General features: G+C 33.4%; 1 protein-coding gene across 1 annotated transcript in view; it reads right to left on the reverse strand.

Moving 5' to 3' along the window:
- The window catches only part of CDH23 (cadherin related 23), a 2,508,764-nt gene that overhangs the window by 55,669 nt on the left and 2,430,667 nt on the right, over window positions 1–22,428 (reverse strand). The window lies entirely within an intron of this gene.

A 22,428-nucleotide genomic window follows, 5' to 3' on the forward strand; every position in this document is an offset into this window, starting at 1 on the left:
TCTGCAGGCAGTAGAAGAGGAAAGAATGTAGTGGGGAAGGGAGAGACTTGGCCTCATGTTGTAGTTCATGTCAAGGCCAATGGATCATGGAGAAAGTAGGACTGAAGAGAAACGGGTGGGCGAAGTATGTCAGGAGCTTCGGTGAATGGTCACTTTCTCTGATATCCAACAACATATGCAGCCAGGACATGGGGGGGAAGCAAGCAATCAGTATTTACAATGCATGACTGCAACTGCAGGTAGATGGAGTGAGCAGGGGTATGTTGGAAAGTAGGGGAGGCATGGGTTAGGGAGGACCTGCATGTTGTGGGAAGGCAGCACTGCTGGAAAAGAGGGCTTAAGAGATATATGATCACCACCGGCTGGACGTCATCTGCAACTTTCTGGGCACAGCAGCTGAGGTATACAGGTTGAGGCCAAGAAAAAAAACTGCATTAAGTGCCTTCCACCAGGGTTCTTTCACATTTTTAAAGGCATCATTTGTCCAGGTACAAATCCTCACTCCCTCCCTTGAGATTGCCACTCAGTCAATACCTATACATCAGGAAAGAGTACAACAGCATTCCTGTGAGGTGCATTCTTATCACACTTGTCAGCCTCTGACCATTAAAAATCCTAAAACTGGGCTTTAACAAATCACAGCAGAGGACCGAAAAAGAAGCACCTTATTCTTCCTACAGAGTGACTCTAGATATTAAACCCTGTGTAGGCAATGATAAGAAATTTTTGTACACACTTATCTCAAGTTATTTAAAGGTAGACCCTGAACAGATCTACCTTTATTAGGAAAATCCGAAGAAAATCAGTAAATCTGAGAGAATTAAGGCAAAAGTTGTGGCCAAAAATTGTAGTGCTCTGCCTTAATAATAGCAATTATATGCATAATTTTCATTCCCCAATGTACTCTGTGAATACATCAGTGATTACTACTACTACACTGATTAAAGTAAGCAGATCCTGTCCTCTCAGTTTCTCTCTCATGCTGGGAATCAGCTAAGAGGAGTGGGGTATCGCATTACACAGGGAAATACTTGGATAGTGCTGTGTGTAGGTTTCCGTAAACAAAGACTATAGTCTGCTCACTCTCCGCTCCTTGCAACACACTCCCCTTTAGTACTACACCAGCTCAGCAGGATGCAGACCAAGGAAGACTTGTGATGCTTTATTAAAAAAATGGCCAGGTAATACTTGACTTTCATTTCAATAGACCATTCTGGTTAGTGTCTCCTTTACTATCAAGTTTTTTCCAAACAAGGGTAGTCAATGTGTTGAAGATTTCAGTAAATGACTGTGTTTTGTGGACTCACACTTTGGTTTGGAGAAACCATGCAGTGTTGTGGAGTGAACACAAGGAAAGTGCGTGTGTGTGTGTGTGTGTGGGGGGGGGGGGGGGGGCAGGGCCATTCTGTCCATTTACAACCGTCTGCTTCCTAATCTTTGCATTAAGCATCTCTCACCAGCGTTCACTTGCCCTTCTAGAAGCAGAACTCATGGAGATATTTTTGACTACATTTATTCATTTTTGTAAAAGGATACTACATAAAAATATGAACTACACACCCTAATTCTGTTTGCAGTATTTATAGATTTTTTTTTACTGTAACAAGATTTCATCACCAGATGGAGAGTATTACTTTGAAATGCCTACAGTTTCAGGTTTAATTGACCATTGTATGTGCACAGTACAAAGGCTGTATTCTTTATCACTCATAAAACAACGCTGATTGAAGTTTCCTTTTTAATTTGTATTTTGTTACTCATGAGAGATGTGCCGGTGTCGACTGTTTGTTAATGACTTGGCCTTTCCTGGCTGCCACACTTTGCTGTTACTACACATGGGATTTTTAGTTGTATGCATTCTGTTAACTGGTGTCATTTGTGCTTTAAAGTTTTATAATTTTTCTTCTAAAATAAGGCACCTCTAACTCTGCTAAGGTTAGTGTCAACTTTTATTCAGCATGGCCCAGGTAGTGCAACTTAATTCATGGGGAGAGTTTTGCATACTCTATGAACTTTCTCATCAGTTCTAATCTTTTTTCTTCTCTAAGCAAAACATTTGCTTCTTCAGACCTTAGTGAACAGTAGTTTATGCAGTGGCTGTTATCCTTCACCACTTATATTAAAACTTTTCACTGCTTACATTAATAGCTTTAAACTTTACTTTTAATAGTTTTAAACTTTACTTTCAAGAGAAATGTATGCTAAAAGACTGAACAGTGGCAAGTGTTGAGACCTACAATCTCTGCATTTAGCTGACCACGATCTTCACTCTCCACTTACATAACTTGCTTACCTTCCACTGGCCAGCATGCTCACTGGTCAAGGTTACTAAAGTAATGAGTAAAGTAATGTCTCTGTGCTCTTCATTCAACAAGCAGACATCACTGAACTAAATCCTGGTTCATCAAATTCAACAGCTCAGACTAGATGACAAAAAAAAAAAAAAAATCAGGAGCCCACATGAATGTCTGAAGTATTACTAACAAATGGACATAGGCACACAGCCCACGCATAATAGATATAATTGAATTATGGCTTAAATATGACTCCTGTCTTCCTGGATCAATAAAGCAAATATATACTATCTTTCTTGACAACAGGCGATGCATCAGTTAGGATATGGTGTGTTTCTGCTAATTAGTAACAATACTAACCTATCTCCATTTTTTTTTTGTTCATAATAATGCGCATTCAGACTCTAACCCCAAATGGATATTGGTCTAAATAATACTTGGAGATCATACTAAATTATTTAAGGAAGTCATATACATACCTCCACCCTCCTTGCTTACTCATATTCAAAGTATATTTATCACTACAGCTGAATACAATAGGCACAATCTAATTATAGCAGGCAAACTTAAACTGGATAGGAAAATACAGACGACACTTTGCTCAGATGGTCTCAGAAGGCACTAGAACTAATCCTACATTGAATGTAAACTTACACGTTTCAAATAAGCTTCCTTCCACAACTCAGTGAGTGACTATAACCCAATTCTCTCTCAAACTGGCAACTAAAAGCACCCAAATGTTCACCTAAGTTTATCTTCTCTATGAGCATCAGTGATACGTCAAAAGAAATGTTACTATCAGAGCTCCTACAAACAAATTTGAGCAGACTATTATTTACACTTTATTTAAACTTTGGGGACCAGATTTGTCCCACTTGGCCAATGGTCTTTTTTTCAGGGGAGACCTGAGGTGGTATTCATAAGGACTAAGGGAAATTTGGCTAGGGTAACAGGAAACTTCCTCTTATGTTACCACACTCATGGTCCATATGGCTGATGAGCATGTGTGTGTGTGTGTGTGTGTGTGTGTGCATATGTTTTGTTCCTAGTGCAGTGGCAGTGGGGAGAACATTGCAGCATGGTGAAGAGTGAATGAGGAGCTGAGGTCAATGCCGGTTCCAGTGAGGGAAATGAGAGCAGAGTGGACAGGTGTTTAGAGAGGTTATGTTTGATTTGGAGGACCTGTTTCAAGTGAAATTGTTCAATAGTTCAAAAACAAATGAGCGTTCACAGGATGAGATTACTGTTACAATTCTCCAATCTGGAGGGTTGTGGAAAGATTTATTGGCAGAGAATGTGAATGATTTATCCTGGTTGTTGAAGTGATGCAGAGAATCTGAAAGGCAGAGGACACAGAATTAAAGAGAATGTCATTCACAGATACAGTAAATGATAAAGAAGAAGAGAAAAGGGGAATTAAGAAAATAGAGGAGTTGTGAAGACAGAAGTGCACTGCAGGTAAAAAAAATAGAGAAGGCATTGGACAGGTTTGAAATTTGGGACACAGTGATCATGCCCTTAGGAATACAAACTCAAGAAGTAAGAGCATTTATTTTGATAAAAAGAGACTTATTGTGACATTTTTTTGAAACTTCTGTAGAACTAGAACTTTTCTGGAAAATTATGATGACAAAAAGCTATGTATCCATGAAACAGGTAGTTGACTTTTTACTGTGAAAAACAAAAGAAATTGAATAGCCACTTTGGAACAGAGATGTGTAGAGAGACTGTTCAAGGACATTTGTTACAGAATATTGTTACAGTATTCCAAAAGGACTGGACAGCAGAGTTTTACTGACTTGGGCTTGGGATTGTAATGTCATATTGAAAATAGAAAATGATAAAATTATTCATACTCCTTGCATGGTTACAGGGAACAGAGCTGATGCACAATATTGGAGGTAAGCAAAAACTTATTTTTTTGTGTGGAAAAAAGGATCATTGTGTTGGCAACTGTGATAAAAATGTTTCATATGTGAGTATTATTGTCATAATACAAGAAAAATGTGAAAAGGAATACAATAAATCCAAGCAAAACAGGGCATTTATGGGAAGACTGTGAAAAAGGTATAGGTGCAGAAGAATGTAGAAGTGGTAAAAATATGAATAAGGAATCAGAATTACAAGAAAATAGAATGAATATGCAAAAACACTTCCTGAGGAAATATGAGAGGTGGAAATAAAAGAAACAAAACAAGGTGAATTAGAACTGGAATCAGATGTTAGTGATGGGAGGGATATTGATTGGGAAATGGTTAAGAGGAAAACATCTATTGGGAAAAGGGTGAAAGATAGAAAAAGAGATCCAAGATTTAGGTATATAAGCTAAAAAGAAAGGAAATGGATCAAGTAATAAATAACTAAAGACCAAGAAAAAACAGAAGCAAATAATTTTATCATTAATTATAAACATTATAAAAAGTTTACAAAGTTGAATAAAGGGTTTGGAATGGTGTAATAAATGTGAGGAAGATATAATATTAGAAGATGTTAGATGTTTATCACAAACCGAGAACTTATGAACAGGGGGAATAACTCAGAATTTTGGAGAAGAGACTTGTTCAGGGATAGCAGTATTACAAAATACAGGAATTTCAATATTAGACATTACCTTTGTTAGATTAGGAAAATTAATTGTGTAGATTTAAGATAGGAAAAGAAAGTATATAGAATTACAGCAATATTTTCATATGTAAATCATATCTCTTCATAAAGAGAGAGAAAAGTTGTTTAAAGAGATATGTGATTATATAATAGTTAATGTGGAGATTATAAGTCCAGGTGATTTTATTGTGAGTTAAAGGACAAAAAGAAAAAAGAAGATCAGATATGAAAATGATGAGAGATTATGAGATGTGAAAAAACTGATATTAGGGAATATAAATGCAAGTACATGTAAGAGAGGAAATAGTAAGTCAGAAACTGATTATTTTTTAGTTTCTAAAAGTAATAAGATCACTATAGAAGAAGAAATACAAGCTTGTTTCTCAGATCATATGGCAATATGGATAGAAAATGAAGAAACTAAAGCACATATAAAAATTGAAAAGGGAATTAAAATTAAAAACGAGATTATCTGGATTGAAAAAGGAAAGCATATCAGTTATGGAAAGAACACAAATATGAGAACTCATTATAATAATTGGACAGAATGGTGGTTAGTATTTAAAGAACAAAATAAATCAAATTATTTTCAATGGGAATGTGGATTAAGACAAAAAGAAAAGCAGGAATATATGGAGTTACAAAATAAAACAATAGAAATTTTGGAGAAAAATGAAAATGTTTATTATGGAAGACAGGAAGAGAGATATGAAATGGGTCAAGCAAAAATAAAGGGATTATTGTATTAGCAAAGATATTTTTTGCAAGGAAAAAATGAAGAAGTTTTTCCTTATTTAAGTAAAATTGTTAAAGAAGAAAGCAGTACAATGAGGAAAATGAAAAATAGGAAGTGGTGAAGGAACAAAGAAGAATTATAGAAATTGTATGTTATAGAGATGGTGAGGAAATGAGAATTAAATGATGTAAATGACTGGAATGATAAGCAATTTACTGAAAAAATAAACAGTGATTTAGATAAACAGATTACCATAATGGAATTATATATGGTAATGAAGAAAGCAAACCTTGGATCTGCAGCAGGTTCAGATGGTATAGGTTATTTAATGTACAAGAACTTGGAACTGCGGCACAAAGAAATTTTGATATGTATATTTAATGCATGCTTAAAAGATGGTGTTCGTTATACATAAATATGTAGCGGTATTATGAAATTTATATGGAAAAGGGGAGAAGGTGGAAACAACAGAATGGATGCTCGTATTAAATATTATGGATTATAAAATATTTATGAAAATATTACAAATAAGAATACAAGACAGATATAAGGTGTTAAGTGGACAGTGTGTATATATATATATATATATATATATATATATATATATATATATATATATACATATATATATATATATATATATATATGTGTGTGTGTATAATATTAAAGGGAAAGTATGTCATGAAATATTAATGATTGAGAGAGAAAAAGGATCAAAAGTATTAGTAGGTGATATAAAGCTTTTGATGGGATAGATCATTATATATTAAGGAAGATAACATAATAATATAATTTTAGTAAACAGGTACATAATGTGGTTAAATCAGTGTATAGGCATAGTAAAATAAGAGTTCTGATTAATGGTTGGTTAAGTGACAAGATAGAGATGAACAGGAAATTCAAAAAAGGATGTCCAATAAGTAGAACTGTATTTGTGATAGTTATGAATTGTATAGTGAAAAAATATGAAAACATGAAGGATGCAAGGTATATACAGAGTGAAGGTATTGAATATCTGATTATGTTTTATGTGATATTATTCTTGTGATTAAGGAAAGTAAAATGATGGAACATGCAATTTCTAATGTACATAATCGTTTACATAACATAGGAATGTCATTAAATAGAGAAACAAGTAAAGGATTTGGATCAGAAGGAATGTTGAAAGGAATTAAATTATTTGTTTTAAGAATAATGTCTGAACCATTAAAAGTGGTTAAGGAACAATGGTTGAGAATGCTACAAGAATTAAGAAAAATTAGTATTATATGGAGTAGATATTGATTATCATATAGAAAGTATATATGATAAGTTACTGATAGGAATAATAACATACACGGCCAATATACATATAATGTCGAAAGATATGAAAACAATGATTGGCTTAATATTTTGATTCATTTGGGTATCTAGATTACATCCAGTGAGAAGTCGTATTGTATATGAATAAGGATGATGGCAGTCTAGGTTTATTGAATCCCGCAGTCTATGGGCATCTTTAAATTTATATAGGGTACTAAGATGGATAAATGGAAATGAAAATGATTTGGCAACAAGATCGTTGAAGACAAAATATGACAGAGAATGGAATTTAATGAACTTGAATAAGAGGGAAAGAAAAATGGAGAAATGAAATGAACCATCAAAAAATATGGAAATTAAATATAGAAACTGTGGATAATAATAGGAGGCTATGGCATAAAAACAATGTTAGAAAATTATTACATAAACCCATGGAACATCTGATGGAAGAACTGTCCAATAATCAGTCAAGAACTTGAACCTTTGCAACTTAGTTGTTGGTTTACCAGTTAATGGTAAGTGATTTCAATGTATAACCCCTCATACAACAAAATCAAATTTTAAACAAATAAAATATGTCTACTTCTACCATCAAGTTATTCCTTGTAGTAACTGGGCTGCTTCAAAAGGTAAGTCTTAAGACACTCACTAAAGCTTAATTTCAATACCATTTACAAAACAATAATGTATCACCTCTCAACAGTCAAATGACAAACTTTAATCTTTCCAGTCCTTCTTCATACAACAGTCTTCATAGTGAAGCACCTTTGTATCCTTTCCAGTTTCCTAATCTTAGTCAAATTATAGACTAAAAATATGCACTATACGGACTGACTAACTATAAATAACATTAAACATAATGTCTGCATGTGTTGATGAAATTGTGGAAAATACATCACACTTTATCAAGTAAGATTTCCTGGTTACTGTATTCACATATGGTATAATGAAAAGGAGCCATCCACTAATAACCCAAGACGTTTTATTTATTTATTTTTCTTTTGTTGACTGGGATAGTCCCACTAGACTATCAGTTTCTTTTTAGGGAGACCTACGGTGGTATTTATACTAACAGGAGAAATTTCATCCAGGGCATTGAGGAACATCCCCTACTTGTATGATTAGTACTCAGTTTTGTTGCTTGAACATGAATATGTGTACCCGTCCTGTTCCTAGCATGGAAGCGGCTGGGAGGACAGCGTGCAAGATGGAACAGGAGGAGGACAATAAGGTGCAGCTTAAACAGTGTGTTTAATATGCATGTGGAGGATTCAGAGGAGGTATTTCAGAAAAAAGGTTATTTGAAGAAACCCAGGAGATAGCTGTGGAAGAATATGTAGTTACAACCTTCCAGTCAGGAGTGTTGGAGGATGATATGTTGCAGAACTTAATAAGTCAAAGTGAACCAGAGCAAGAGGTTCTGTGGGGAGACAGTATGGAGAAAATAAAGGTGTTGAAGAGAGGCAGAAAAATAAGACATGTAGAGACAATGGCAACTACTTGAGAAGGAGCGAGGGATAGAAAGAAACAAGATGGCATGAAAAGATTTTTAGTAAGACTACAGAGACATGGACAAAGAATTACACAGATATGAGGTATGGGACAATATAATTTTACCCTTGGGCACAAAATCAGAAGAGGTAAGATCATTTGTTTTTATTAAGAAAGAAACATTCTGTGACATTTCTTTTGAGACTGTATAAGCTATGAAGAAATTTCCGAGGGACTATGGAAAAAAACAGACTAATAATCCTTAGAATGAATATATAGTAACAGCATCTTTCTGAGAGACTAAAAAGTGAATTATATGTATAACATATGTAACTAGTAAGGAAAGGGGGAATTTATTTCAGAAAATATTGGATTATATGTTTGTAAACATGGACATAATTACAGGGGATTTTAATTGTGACTTAAGGGGAAATAAAAATGGAGGAAAGGATATTAACAGATGATAGAAGTAATAAAATGTAGAAAAATAACTATACGGAATAAACAAATATTGACCTGCAGGAGAGGTAACAAAAAGTGAAATATTTTATTTTTTGATATCAGTGGGGATATGTATAATGGTAGAAGAAACAATTTTCTCAGTTCAATTGGCAGTATGGTTGGAAATATATCATAATAAAGAGTATATTAAGATAGAAAAACGTGCAGAATGCATAAATGAAAAGGGATGTAAGGAAAAAGGAAGGAAATAAATTCAACAATTATGTAGGGATCATATTACTATGAAAGCCTATTATGTTAAGTGGTTGAAATGGTGGATTGCTTTCAAAAGAAAATATAAAGAAGTTTATTTATCTTGAAAAAATAAAGGAAAAAAAAAACAAGAATATGATAAAATTTATAAAGATGCAATGAACAATCTAGAAAACAGCAATAGAGATTATTATGTGAAAAAAGAGCTTTATAGAGAAAATTAAAGTATTGTAGAAACAAAAGCATTTTCTACTAGGGAGAAAATAAGTTTCACCTTATTTAAATAAAATAGTAAAGGAGGATAGTAGCATAAAGAAAAGTCAGCAACAAATTATAGAAATTGTAAATTATATGGAAGATTTGTTTAGTAAAGAAAATATATGATATAAAGAAATGGGAAGTAAAATATTTTCTGAAGAAAATAACAGAACATGTGAGAAAGAGATTAAGTTAAATGCAGACTCAGCAACAAGGTCCAGATGGTATTGGGTTTAAAATGTATAGAAATCTAGAAAAGTGGCAGAAATTCTATTCAATATATGCATTTAATGAATGGTTAAGTGAAGGCATAAAGTATAAGGAACTGTGTAGTGGAGTATTAAAATGCATATGAAAAAAGGAGAAAGAGAGGATATAAAAAGCATAGACAAATAGCTCTAAATACCATAGACTGTAAGAGATTTGAAAATAAGATGCAAGACTTAATGGGAAAAAAGTGTGTATGGCATAAAAGGAAAATGGTGTCAATAATTATTATAGTCAGAGAAATCCTAAATTATATAAATAAAGATATAAAACGTATGGTGGGTGATATTAATAAGACATTTGATTCAATATAGCATGAAATGTTGTAGAAAATAATGGATATGTACAATATTAATGATAAAGTTAAGCAAGTGAGCATCTTTTACTTCCCCTCAAGGCTCCATATTAGGCCCACTCCTATTCTCCATTTTCATTAATGACGTACACTTAGCAATTCCTCAAGCCACCTGTATTCAATACGCAGACGACTCCACTAATAATAATATGTTATAATAATATGTTATAATAATATGAATAATATGTTCAGCCTCTTCTCCATTTGAACTTCAGTCTCTAACCCAAAAGGCATTCAGTACAGTAGAACAATGGTTTTTACACCACTGCCTCTTCTTAACCCCCCCCCCAAAAACAAAACTTTTGCTTTTAATCCAACCCGGAAGTCCACCCCAGTAGATTTTACACTCGTATCTAATAATGGCACTCTCATATCTCCTGACCCAACCACCAAACTCTTAGGAATAACAGTAAATAGCAACCGTAACTTTGATACTCATATTAACAACACAATAAAAACCGTCAACAAGAAATTGGGGTCCATCTACAGAATCAAACCCTTCCTTACACCATTAGCCAGAATCTCTATAGCCCATACTCACTTAATCTCCACACTCTATGCTTCACCTATATATACTAATCTCTCAAAAAATAACTTCAACAAACTGGCAATCTCCTACAATAATATTGCTAGATTTGCCACTGGCTCTCCATTTAGAACCCATCATTGTCTTAATCTAAAGCAGCTAGGATGGCTAGAGTTTCAAAATCAGCTTCCATTTCACCAGCTTGCTATTGCCAATAAGACCCTGTATCAACCTACCATTACTCACAATACTCTCTAGCCTCATTACCCCTTACAACAATCTTAAAAACTTACATTCCTCAAATAAACTACTTGTTGTACAAGCAGATCCAACAACTTGGCAGGAGACTCTCTATTCTCTAACACAGTTGGAAAGCACTGGAACCTACTTCCCACTGAATGTTTATCACTGTCTTCAATAACACTTTTTAAACATAAACTAAAACTATATCTTAGAACACATTGGTTATGCCGCTGTACTAACCCTGACTAACTCATTTTCTTTAAACTAATGGATACTCTTCACCTTTTACTCTTCTGTACTAACTTCAGACTTATCCTTAAAGAACCAAAGAGACCATGATCTTGTAATTTAAATCAATGTATATATGTATATAGTAACATCTTTTTATGTATAAAACCTTTTTAGTGTTTGTGTTATGTTTCTTATTAGTATTGTATTTTTATTAACATCAGCTGTGTTATGCTTGTACCGTAGCAACATTCTTTATTGTAATTGTGTGTGTTGGGGCTCATCTCCCCAAGCCTCTACTGAAAATGGACATGTATCCAGTTAGACTAGCCCAGTCAACAAATGTAAAATAAATAAGTGTGAAGAACCGCTTATAACAATAATAAACAGGGGGTTTTAATTAATGAATGGGCATGTAAAGAAATAGATATGAATAATGGAGTAAGACAAATATGTCCTATGAATAGCATTTTATTTACTTTGGTTATTAATACAGTAGTCAGAGTGGTGGACCAGAAAATGAAGAATACAAATTATAAAATTCATACAGAAGTTGAAATACCAGTTATGATATCATATGCATATGATATAATTATAACAACTAAAAATAAAAAGTGGGTCAGAGAAGTTATGTTTTATTTAGTTGAAAGTTTAAAGGAAAGTATGATATTTAAGAACAAAGTAAAGGATTGAGTGATGCAATAAAAATAGCAGGCATTCAATTTTTCTATAAAGGAAATATCAGTTTTAGGGATACATTTTGCTAAAGAAGATTATAAGAGGGGATCGGAATTGATACTAAAGGAATAAAATATATGTTTATATCATAGAAAATGTATACATTAGCATATAAGAACAAGTGTATTTGATGAATTTAGTTATATTAGGAAAGATATCTTATTTTTCTATTGTTATTATGATTCCTATAGGATATGAAAAAATATAAGAAGTAACTTTTTCCTTTTTGTGAGGATCAGGACTACATTCTGTTCAGAAGGGTGTGTTATACAAGAACAAGGAATCCAATAGTTTATGCTGCTTCATTCAATTTATATAAGGTACTGAAATTGTTAAAAAAAATTATAAATTAGTGACAAATGTATTGAAGTATAAGAAATTTTTGAGGGGTGTGTGGCCAATATGCCAGTGTGATAGCATCAGAAATCCATAGCTCTGCTTAGATTTTTTAATATCCTCTAATTAAATCCTTGAAAAAAGCCAATATTGAAGCTCAAATTATTTTTCCTGCAAGAATAAAAATCACCTTGCCAGAAGGAGTGAAGATATTTGATTCCCCTACAAGAAGCAGTAGAATTTATCCAAAAGAAGAAAATATTGTCAGGCATAGAAGAAATGGAATGGTCATCCAAGTGTTTGAAGAGAGAGGCAACAAAAAATGGATGGTCTGTGAAGGAAGGAGCAAACAAAACTAAGAAACTAAAGGACAAATGAATAAATTCCTTCTAATTTTAAATGCTTTGTTTTATGAATCATAATATATTTGATTCTGGAAAGTCTCTATGCTGTAAGGTAATGTTAATCATTTTTGTTTTGTTTGGTAAATGACTGAAATGTTATAATATGATTTCTGATTTGAGGCAGCTGTTGTTACTTCTAAGTAGCTGTTTTTATATGAAAGGGTTCATTTTTTCATGATGTTGATGTTTTGTGAAGAAACTGATGGTATGTGTGACTGTTCTCATTGTGGAGATTCATGACATGCACTGACAAGGCAGCTTGAGTGTTTTTTATTTTTGCTTTCTCTAAACTCTAAAAGCTTCAAGATCTGAATTTCCCACCGAAAATGCTTTTTTCTTCACTAGAGGCAACATCTGTTGTGCATGAGCCTATTTAGATACTTTTTAACAAGTTTATAAAGCTGCAGCTTGAGGAAACAACAGTGAAGACATCATTTGACCTTTTGAACTTGTTAAATGGTTGTACTTAGAATTATTTTCTCTTGAAATTCTGTTATCCTTCACTAGATACTTTAAATGGTAAATAATTAGTTCTGATAAAAGTGTTTAACTCCTTTGGAAATGCCTATGTTCTCTTAAAGATGCATACATTCTACAGATTCAATGACACTATTAGTAACTAAATGACATCAAGTGAACTAGGAGCTGCATTAGAAAACACATTATGCATATTAACATCAGGCTTATGTTATATAACTAAACCTTTAGTAACTAAACAGAGGGTTGTGAGTCCCCCCCCTTTTTTCTCTCTCCCACCCCCTTACTGATGAAAGACATCAACATAGATATTGTTAATACATATGAGTAATATGTGTATAATTGCAAAATATAATACTTATGCTGTAATAAGTGTTATATATATATATATACTCAACAGATCCTTACATGAAAAATGTTAGATAGATGACTGACAAAATGGTTACATTATCTGATGTTTCTTGAAATATCTTGGAAATAATGACAATCTTCTTAACCTTCAGCTTCTAATGTTTACAAATACTTTGATCTGATGTGTATTTCTGGCATATCTATTTTTTAGAGCTGCTATTATCATATGTGACATATTCATATAGCTTCAGATATATTGGACACTCTCATTCTAATGTATATTACATGGATTCAGATTTCTTTAGTTGCTTTCATAATGCTTTTCATTTTTGTTTTTATACTATATTCTATGCAGAGATGGATAATTTGTGTTGTTTGGTATTGGAAAGATGGTGGATGGATGGTTTAGTTAAGTTTTTAACTAAACCAGGATCTTTGTTTCATGTATGTGTTTATAAATAGTTTTGGGTTTTTGAAAGTAGTGCTTAATACACGTTATGCAGCTATGATAAGTAACTTTTCAGTAGATTTCCAAGTCAACACAGAAGAAAGGGCTTTCAGTTAGTAATAACATACACATTATAGTCAAGGGCTTATAAATGTTTATCATTAAATATTAGTGGTTTGAACAATAATGTCAAAAAAGCTGATTTACTTAAATATATCAAAATGCATAAAGCCCAGATCATCTTTTCATAGGAAACCCATTTATTAAAAAAAATCTACAAACATACTTATTCAATGGCTATACCATTCTGGCCGATTCATGTTTTAAGACTAAGAGAAGGGGCACTCATTCTATGGAAAAATACTTATACTATGCCAAGAATTATAGACACAATTTCAGATAAAGATGGGATGCTAAGTATGGTTATGTTGGAAATCAATAGGAAGTATTATACTTTGATTAATACATACTGGATACCAGGACTGAGTACTAAATATGTTAACAAATATCTGGACCTGATTACTTTAAATGTAAAAGGGGAAGTTATAGCAACAGGTGATTTTAACTGCCTATTATCAAGCAATGATACTTCTAAAAATGGTAAAATAAAACTACCATCTCAAGCCAAGAAGTTAAATGACTCTACAAATCAGATGAACCTTAAAGATATAAATCGTCTAAGAGAACATTATTCCTTATTCTATACTCACTATTCATATCAGTTTGGTACACAAACAAACACTAATAAGGTCTTTGTATTAAATAGTATATACGCTAAAATAAGTGACGTGTCACTTGTCCACTTTCGGACCATAATGTTATAAACTTTATTTAACTACGCATACAGATGACAAGATTTCTACAGAGAATTCCTACTTACATAACTAAGTTAAATGACTTTAGAGAATGGATAATGAAAAAAATAGACATGTTTATGGAAACAAATATTAATGGTAAAGTGACTGATACTATGGGGCATCTTTAAAGTTTAGATAGATGGTAGAATAAAATCTTGGTTTCTTAAAAAAAGGAGAGAGTGGGACAAAGAACTTTTGGATTTACAAAAAAAATAGAAAAGATAAAAATGGATGTAAAACCAAATAAAGTAGCACATAATGAAATGACTAAGTAAAATCAAAAATACTTAGAAGTTCTGAATTATAAGGTAGCCATACACTTGGAAAAATTGAAATTACAATTTTATGTTCTAAATCCCAAATATCTACATAAAATAGTAGTAAGATCCAAAAAAATAAACAATCAAAACCGCATTAATGAGATTAAATATAAAAGTGACGGTTCAGTTAAGAGTACATATAACTTAATGGGTATATTAGAAGTGTTCAAAAACTATTATAAAGATATAAATAATACACCACTTTTGGAGACAGATAATGTAATAAATACTTTTATTCAATAAAATATAACTACTAAGGTGTCAATGCAACAAAATAACATATTAAACAAACAAATAACACTAACAGAAGTGAAAGAGCAAATAAAAAATTTAAAATATAATAAAGCTCCAGGACTGGATGGAATGATTCCTGAATTGTAAGACTTTTCCTGAATATATAATAAAGAAAATGATGAGTGTGTTTTCTATGGTTAAGCAAAAATGTATAACACCCCCATCGTGGAAATACTCAATTATCTCCCCCATATTAAAACAAGGTAAGGACCCCAAATCTTGTGATTCATACAGGCCAATTTTGTTACTAAACACTGATTAAGCTTATGTGAAAATTGGATCATGTCTATCCTCACCACTAGAAATCATCAAGGGAACTAGACAAGGTTGTCCTTTGTCACCATTACTGTTTGCTCTTTCAATGGAACCTTTTGCTACATATATCAGAAACAAGCAAAATATAAAAGGCTTTCAAATTAATAAGGACTGTTGTTCTAAGATAAATGATTTGCTGATGATATGTTGTTAATGTTGTGTGATATTGATGGTTTTTTGCATGATGTTATAAATAACTTAAGCAGGCTTGAAAGAATTTCAGAGCTTAAATTTAATCATAATTAAATCCAAAACATTACTAATTAACAAAAAGATAAAAACCTAAGAGAGAATAGCCTGTTTAATTGGGAGAATGCTGTATTAGAATATTTGGGTGTCCATATAAAGAGTTTATGGAAAGAGTCTGTTAAACTAAACTACTTTAATGTAATAACCACCATTAATGAACTAATCAAAAGGTGGAATAAAATGTTCTTCACAATGGTGGATAGGCTCTCTTTAATTAAAATTATAATTTACAAAAATCTGGTTTTATATACAGTCATTGATACTACCCCCTCCCAAAAACTTATTTAAAAATTAGATTCCATGCTACTTAAATTTTTATGGTCCCCCTTAAAACCTATGATTGCATATAAATGGCACATCAGAGCTTGGAACAGTAATGGGATAGCATTCCCTAGCTTAGATCTTTATTCCAAATCAGTTATAATTAATGTAATATTACATTGGATCACACTTACCCATATATCTGGCTGGAAAACAATACATGAGATTCATAAAACTGATGTTAGAATTATAGAAAATCAATTTAAGGAATAATATGGAATAAGTAGAGTTCATTGGCTTTTAAGTGAATTTTGTTTATTTATGAAGAAGTTTGATAATTTTTCTTATGGCATTAATCAAATATTTAATACATTTAAAAATATAATTGATTGTAATTACATTATACAATTTCTATTTCTTATATTCCCCTATAGCATACTCCCTGATTGCCTAGATACTTTCAACATTAATGCAATGCAAAAATTAAAAGAAAATAACTTTATATTCTGGCATCAATTTATTAAAAATAAGAGTATTAAACCACTAAACTCTCTTTTATGTAGTTTTGATAATAGTCAAAAACAGTTGGTTTGTTTATACACTCATTACGGCAGTTTATAGAAAAGAAAATCTGAGTATCAATCAGCCTAGAGATCAAATCTATACCTAGTTTGTTTAAGCTTTTTATTAGGTGCCTTGAAAAGACAGATAATCAAAAGTTAAGTATCTCACCTATCTATAAGATACTAACAGAAGACACTCTAAAGTTTGACTCAGATTTTTGGCATTACTATGTAAAGATTAATGGAGAACAAATATCTGCTGAATCTAAAAAATTGTTATTGAGTTCTACGTATGGTACCTCTTCTTCATTATACTGGAGATTGTATACATGGAAATTTATGAATAGGAGTTTCTATACTCCACATAAAATAACTCCTACTCAAAAACAGTGAAAGCAAATGTTGGAAATGTGATTAATTACTAGAGTCCAACTGGGTTCACATGTTCATTGAATGTAGAAATGTTGTTCAATACTGGAAAAATTTCAGATATTTTGTAAATGCTTTATGGTCTGATAACTGTCATATTTCTGACTAATCCAATTCAGTGTTCCTATACCTAATGTAATACCTAAATCTCAGATTCAGTTACTCTGTACAATTCTTGCAATTGCCAGAAAAGTTGTTAGTTTGAACTGGAAAAGTAAACAAGATTTGATGTTTAAAGATTTTATTAATTTAACAAAAGTTGTTTGTAAAAAAGAACTGCAAACCATTTGTTATAGAACTCATAACATTACTCATAAAAAATAGCATGAACAAATACTAATAACTTTTCATGGATAAAATGATCGTTTATCATAGATGAATGTAAATACTGTAAATAGTTTTGTTGTTGTTTTATTGTATTTGTTATATGTACATTTCCATATGTTTATAATGAAAACAAAATACAAATGTTTTTAAAAAAAAAAAGACATTTTGGGAAAATATAAAACATAAAATAATATTTAAATGAAGAAATAGGGAATTACCAAGAAAAGATAACAATATGTAAAACAAAATTTGATGAAATAGAAGATAGAAAAGTGTGGTATAATAATGTTATGAAGTGAAATATTAATCCATGGGAAACATTATGAAGAGATATTATATTAATCCATGGGAAAATGTCTGAGAGATAAAGATTACAGCAATTAAAGAGAGAAATATGTGAGGTAGAATGCGTATTGAATGTCGTTTTTTTTTGTGGAGATTGGGAATAAAGAAATTACCCTTTAAGGCAAATATGCCTTATAAAAACAAAGATGAAAGAATATGTTTGTATTGTGGAGAAGAAGAAAAACAGAACATGTTATTTTAAGGTGTGAGAGTTAAAAATCTTAGAATAAATTATGTATAGAGATTTTTGGAAATATAAAAAAATTATGAAGATTAAAAATGGACAGAACTGACTATGAATATTATGAAAGCATAGAGAATTTAAAGACAGATTTAGATAAGAAAGTATTTTATGTTATTTGGGGGATATGGAATGAAAGAATTAATGAAATTATGTTTAATGGAAAATGGGTATTGGCACTAATACTAATGAAAATCAGATTATTGTTATGGAAAAATTAGTGAGGGGTCAATATAAAAATGTAAAAAAGGCAAACTTTGATGTATAAAATCTGAAAATGAATTAAAAGGGTTGCATAAATGTGCAAATATGTATATAAAACTAACAGTTTAAATCATCCTGCATTTTTTTTTATCTTCCACACATATCATTAAATATATTAAGCAAATGCAATTAAGGGAGTTCATTGGAGAGGACTGGTTGGGGAACCTGGGTACTGGGAGTAGTTAACTGGAAAGGCAGTGAGGTGGGAGGAGGTTGGGTAACTGTGGGCTGGACACTACCTTGCCTATCAGGGACATGTTGTCAGGAGGAGGGGTGGACAATGTGCTCTGGTGGAGTTTTTGGCTGGGCCTAGAACAGAGGGTGCTGTCGAGAAGAGGATGATTGGTAGGCTATATGGAATATTGTATAGTAACTGTGAGAATCTGTCAGAGGAGGTTGGAAGAGACTGGGAGGAGGGATTGGCTGCTTAGTTCACAGGGAGGCAGTTGGAGGACATGTATATGGGTGTGTGATGGAGTCTAGAAGATTCAGGATTTTTGCTTGAAGGTATTTGCATGGGTATTTTTATGCCCTAGGTGTACTTCTGTGAATTTTTCCTTGGGTGTTTGGTGGATGTTGAAGGTGTGGTAGGGAAGAAGGTGGTAGCTGGGACCATGTGTTTTGGGAATGTGAAGAGTTGGAAGATTTAAAAAATTCCCTACAGAGTACACTTTCAGAAATGTTGGGTGAGCAAATCAGTGTAACTAAAGAAATTGTTTTTTCAAGCTAGGACACAGGATCTGAAATGCCTAGACATAGTAAGGCCTTGTTAAGTTTAATTCTGATGGCTGCCAAAAACCCTCCACAATTACTAGAAAATGGAAATCAAAGTCTAATTCAACTGTATTCTTGGGATGGGGGTGGTCGCGGTGTGCAGAGGTTAGCATTGTCGCTTCACAGTAAGAGGTTCTTCAGTTCAAATCTCAGCTGGGGTGCCTTCTGTGCGGAGTCTGCATGTACTCCCTGTGGTCATGTGGGTTTCCTTCCGCATTCCAAAGACATGCAGTAGGTGGACATGACACTCTAAATTGGTTGTAGGTACAAGTGCATGTGTGAATGAGTGGTATGGATGAACTACCATGGCAGTGTTAGCCACCCAGTGGAGTAAACCTTGGCTCAAGATGATTGTCACTGTTGAAGTGACACCCCGACCCCATGTACAAAAATGGGAAAAGGGGTTGAGGATGGATGGTTTCAGTCTTGAGGGGTGATCTACTCTGACTGTATGCAGCAATAACATCTTGGTCCAATAAAATTTATCCTTAGAGCCCGATGAACATAATATCTCCAACAAATGTTTGGAGAATTTAAGATTTCATCCAGTGAAAATACCCAACTACTAAAGCAATTTATTAGGTCACTTAAATTTTTCACCATCATCCGTTGCTCCTCCTTGGACTCCTGCTGAAGTCAACATTGTCTAGAGATTGCTGACCAACAATAACATCAAAATAAATAATTTCTGATTGTTGGCGCTTTACTTTTACTGAGGGCCCCACCTGAATGTTTCACCTTATATAGTACATTTTTAAACCTGGGCAAATAATGGGGGGAGTGCTTCTTGACCAAACTATATTTGGGTAATTATGATGACATTTTAGTTTCCAGCAAAAGCCTTACAATAAAGTTTGACAGGTGTACGAGACACAAACAAAAATAAATCAAACCCCAGGGTTGGGAAATGTGCCATTTCCTCAGTAATGTACGATCTCAGAGCTGCTATTCAATTATTAGGGGTGTGGGTTTATCTGCATGATCCAGGAGTATTCCTTAGTGATGTTCTGATATTAGCATTGACAACCTTTTGCTTTGGACATTAGTGATGTTCACACTTGGGTATTTCAATTAATTTGTAGGTATCACATATTTGTGTGGGTTGGCTGTGTGTGTAGACCATATAGAGACTGTATTTTATATATATATATATATATATATATATCTATCTATATGGTTCTACCTGACATTGCCGACAGTCCAGAATGCCGACAACCATATGGCCGACACCATATGATCGACATTCGGAATACCGACAATGTGGAACCGGCATCTCACTATAGTGCGGAACGGAAAGATTTCCATTCCTGCAATGTAGTGCGATCTCAAAGTTGGTATATTAAAGTTACAGGGGTGTGGAGGGCGGAGCAGTTGAAAGGAAATTTTATTATCCTTTTTCATAGTCTACTTACAATGACGATATTTCGGATGTCGGTCATATGGTATTGGCCATATGGTTGTCGGCATTCTGAAATTCCGGCATTGTGAAGTAAATCCATATATACATGTGTATATATATATATATATATATATATATATATATATATATATATACATATATATACACATACACACGCACACACACACACATATATGGACGGCATTGCTCAAAACATAAGTAGATCAAAGAGCTCATCATCAAAAAAAATAAAATAAAATAAAAAGTAAAAATGACATGGTGCACATTCCAAAATATAAACTTGGAGCATGCAAATAAAAAAAAAACATGTTTTTTTGCAGGGGGAGCAGCCCTCCACTTTCTCCAGCACCCATGCTACTTCAATATACCAACTCTGAGATCCAAAAATACCAGGAAAAGGGCATATTCCCCAACATCAGGATTACAGTGATCTCACACAAACTTTGACAGATTTCCAGTTGACCAAATTAAGTATATAGGAAAGATGTTGATTTAATCATCATTCAACCAATATCAATGATCCCATATTGTCTGGCATCTCTTTTTCTGAAGTTATTGAAAATACCAAAGGGCTATGGCTGACTAAATCTGCAGGTGACTGCAAGCTAGAAGTCATTGAATTCTCAAATGACTCAGACATCCTGCAGAAAGGTTTGTTTTAAATAAATAACTAGTGTCAAAATCATAGTCTGAAATTAATTGACAAAAAATGCATCTTTTGGGAGCTCATCTACCCCAGGGAACTATCACAATAAAAATATGCGCCTAAAAGTTGACTTAGTTGTTTGGGATTTGGGAACTTATGTGGACAGTGACCTAACTTTTGAACAAAATGCATCTACTGTTGTAAGAAAGTCCTTGTACAGCTTATAAACAAAAAGATTGTGTCTAGATCTAGAGATGTCATTGTCTCCCTTACTTCCACCCTTATTAGGCCAATTATTACTCTGGTGGAATCACAAAATCAATCGGCTATATAACAGGAGGAAGAAAATCATAGCATAAATTAGGAAGTGCAGCACCCAGCAAGATAAAAACACTATCATCAAACTAAACAAACAACTCAGATGACAAATAGTCTACCAAAGCCAACTTTGAGGTAAGTTTGGCCTCTCAGGCCAATGACAGCCACAAAGCATTATTTAGTTATGTCTGCAACCTCAAAGGCAATACACAGTTGTGTGCAGAGCTCATTGTAAATGGAGCCCCTATACTGGGCCAGAAGATATTGCAAACCTCCTTGCTGATAAATTCAGATCCAACTCTACCCCTCTCTCCCCCCTCAATCTTCCCTCAGGATATATCATCAAATATAACTCCCCCTTCTGTCTCTAGGGAACAGGCCCTTAATGCTCTCTCTAAGACCAATGGGCCCAGACAGTATCCCAGGATACCTTCTTAATAGCATGAAACATGACCTGTCAGGGCCTCTGGAATTACTATTTAACTGCAGCCTCCAAACAGGCTTCATGCCTGATGAATGGAGAAAGGCAACAATCGTCCATCTACAGACCTTAGAAACTACACACCCATTAGTCTCACTAGTCTTATATGTAAAGCCATGGAAAGAATTATCATGAAGATGATCAATAGAGACACAGTAAATCTCCAGACACTGGACCCAACCCAGTTTGGTTTTGTCAGGGCAGATCATGCCTGCTCAATCTGGTGGACATCTTCGAGAAGGTCACCAAAGCAATGGATGAGGGCAGAGTCATTCACACTACCTACCTTGACCTGGCCAAGCCATTTGACACAATACCCCCTCAAGAGGTTAGGTACAAACCCGTATGTTACCATGTGGATAGCCAAATGGCTCACAGACAGGACAAAGGAAGTTAGAATTGGGGAGTTCACCTCTACAAAGAGGCCAGTCACAAGTGGAGTCCCTCAAGGAATCAGTCTTTGGGACCGCTCCTTTTTGGCATTTACTTCTCAGAAGTTAAGACCAATGTCAGTTGTCTCTGGCTGACTAAATTTGCAGATGACTGCAAATT

The sequence above is a fragment of the Protopterus annectens genome, chromosome 14.part0 (genome assembly GCF_019279795.1).
Source record: "Protopterus annectens isolate FY-2018-M chromosome 14.part0, PAN1.0, whole genome shotgun sequence".
NCBI classification, from domain to species: domain Eukaryota; kingdom Metazoa; phylum Chordata; order Ceratodontiformes; family Protopteridae; genus Protopterus; species Protopterus annectens.